This window comes from Mus pahari, chromosome 12 (genome assembly GCF_900095145.1).
Source record: "Mus pahari chromosome 12, PAHARI_EIJ_v1.1, whole genome shotgun sequence".
Taxonomy (NCBI): Eukaryota; Metazoa; Chordata; class Mammalia; order Rodentia; family Muridae; genus Mus; species Mus pahari.
In genome coordinates this window covers 45,158,754-45,161,881 of record NC_034601.1, presented here as the reverse complement: position 1 = coordinate 45,161,881, position 3,128 = coordinate 45,158,754, and positions in this window count along the sequence as shown.

The window sequence follows — 3,128 nt, the reverse complement described above, 5'->3', positions numbered from 1 at the left end:
AAAAAATGAAAAAAAAAAGAAAGAAAAAATGAAAACAGCAAAAAAAAATATTTTCAACAATAACAAATGTATATAAATAATAATATCAACCTAAGAAAGTGTGTTGGTTTTATAACTGTCAAACATATAACCATATAATCCCTCATGTTTTCTAAGAAAATGAAACAGAGAGCTTTCACATTATTCTTATAACCAGTGTCGGACTCTTAGGTTACCTGTTTTTAATGCATATATATCCTGATTTGTCAGTTCCTTTTCTTTTCAGAGATAATCTGGCATGTTCCCTTTACTTGCTTTCACACTAAGAATGTGTGGCCTCTCTGTGGGGATTCATTTACCTAAAAAAAAAAAAAAAATCATCAAAAAGTTCTTATTAAATTCAAGAGAATTGCATTCACTTTCTTGGGAGCCATCAATGTTTAACATTTCTCAAGGACAGTGAGTTCACACAGTTTTACAAAGCTGTCATGAGTGACATTTTAAAGATATTTGTCCTGAGCATTTCGAACTATAAGAAAACTTTGATATTTAACCAAAATATCATCAACAGGGTCTGCTTCAGGTACCATTATTAAATCTTTTAGCATTTATTAGCATTCTAAGCATTTGTTTCCTATTTCTCATCTATTTGGATGCACTCTTGATTATCTTTTATTTCAAAATATGAAATTACCTCCAAAATAATCACAGCTACCATAGTCCAGATGTTAAAGGTCAAACATAGTCAGTGATAAGGAGAGCTACATTTGCTCATGTGGGCTGTTTGTTCCACTGCTTTCTCGTTACTCTTATAAACAAAGCTGAAAGAATTCATATCCCTGACTATTACCTCTGAAGTGTACAAAAGCCTTACTGCCTCTCAGGGAAAAATCATGGTTTTCATTTTTTCTCCCTGTGATATTTTGACTCAAAATATGTCAGAAATGCAGTACCCACTGTAATGGGAAGCTGTCATCACTAGTGAATCTCTTGGGGAACCAAACTTTTTTTTAATAGTTGAGTAAACTATTTTTAGAACTGGAAGCTACTTGGTTAAGATTGGTAGCACAGGTTTTGATTAAAGCTACAATGCCTTTCCTCTCAGCTATCAAGTCAAATTAATTTCTCTATGCCTTTTAGATTCCTAGAACTTTTTTCTTTCTTGAATTCTTCTATTCATTTTCCTCTTACCCTACTTCTGCAAATTCTAATCCTGGTTTGCATATTTATAAGGTTGCGTGATTGTCATTTTAAAAAGTAGTGTTCTTAAGAGCACTATTTAACATATATGAAGAATGTTGATCTTAAACATATAATCAAAAACCAGTGAGGAGCATGAGTGTGTGTGCACACACAAACACATTCACACACACACACACACACACACACTTTTTTTTTTTTTTTTTACGTAAGAAAGAGAAAAGTCGTAGTAAGGAAAGAAGTTCTGAGGGGTCAATATAATTCTTTTCCCTGAGGCATCATTTTTGGATTGACAGGAACTCTATATTTCTTTCTTGCCTCACGGAAACAATTCAACTCTGACAGTGTGGGGAAAGAATACGTAATTACAGAAAAATAAATAAATCATCTGAAAGCAGTTGGGATATATGTGTGTTTGTGTGTGTATTACATGGTTTTGAGAATAATTACTGTTTTTGAACAGATTCTACATTGCAGCACATTTTTCTATAGTTTCTCGTTTTGAATTAGAAACTTAATATCTTTCATTCTAAACTCCAAATCAAGGAAAATGGAGAACTTTAAAAACACAGATGTTCATGACTTAACAGTTTTACCATGCACACTATTTTCAGATTATTTAGAACATTCACATTTTGCTCAGAAATTTTTGCAATGAGTCAAAGACTTGTGAATCAAGGATACTGCAACAGTTAATGTTGATTGTCAACAGGACAGAATCTAGAATCACTTAGAGGACAGGCCTCTAGGCAGACCTGTGAAGGTCTCTGGATTCAGGTTAGGCACTGAGAATGTCTGGGAGCAGTTATCGTGACTGAATTATTTCGTCTGGGAAGTGCCATTTTAACTGTGGACCTGACCATTACTTGGGCATAGATCTTGGGTTGGATAAAGAAGAGAACAGAATCTGAGTACAGGTGTTACCTGTTCTCTGCTTCCTGATTGCAGTGCAACTTGACCAGCTGCTTCTGGTATTGCTGCCTTGACACCTCTGCCATGCCCTATACCCCAGAATTACGAGCTAAAATAAACCATCTCTTTCCTGACTTGCTTTGGTCAGGGTATCTTATCACAGCAACGGGAAAAGGAACTGAGACAAAAACTGAAATCAAGACACAAAATGTAAGCCTTTTATAAAAACTGTCATTAAGGAATCAGTGGGTGTTACAATGGCCCTACTCAGACTGTACTTAATGAAAAGTGAGTTCAATGGATGTTTGACACTCAACTTACACGTAGTCACATTGACATAATCAGCAAGGCAAAATGTTTGTCAATTATAAAAAAAATCATGGATTTTATTGTTTTAAATGGTACGATAAAAATATTAAAAAATATTTTTCTGTTAAACATATCAGTGACTTGTTTAGAGATTAATGCATATTGTCAATTAAACACATCATTTAACACTTCATTTCTTCAAAGACAATTTTTTAATTTAAGTGTTATCACTGAAATATTAGAGTCTGCTGTTTCTCTTTCGATCTCTTAGGAAAACAGGAGCAATTCACCAAAAAATTCTATTTTTTCAAAGAAAAACATAATTTACAGCCCTTCACACTTAATTTTTGTTTAATAAAATGATATAATTTTTCATCTTTTATTAAATAAGTATTAAGAATCTGTGATATAAACATTGTGTCAACCCTCAAGGTGCTTGTAGTTTAGTGCTATGGGAAATTAGAACATGAGGGTAGTTGAGGCTAAGTAGATGTCTTAGGTAGTGTTCTATTGTTATGAAGAGACACCATGAAGAAGTCAACAGAAAGAAGACATCATTTCATTAGAAGTTTGCTTACAGTTTTATAGAGTTAGTCCATTTTTTCATTATTCTCATGGTGGGAAGCAGACGGGCATGGCACTGGAGCAGTAACTGACAGTTTTATATCATGATCTGAAGGCAGTGGGAAGAAAGAGGAAAAAGAAGGGAAGGAAGGAGGGAGGGAGGG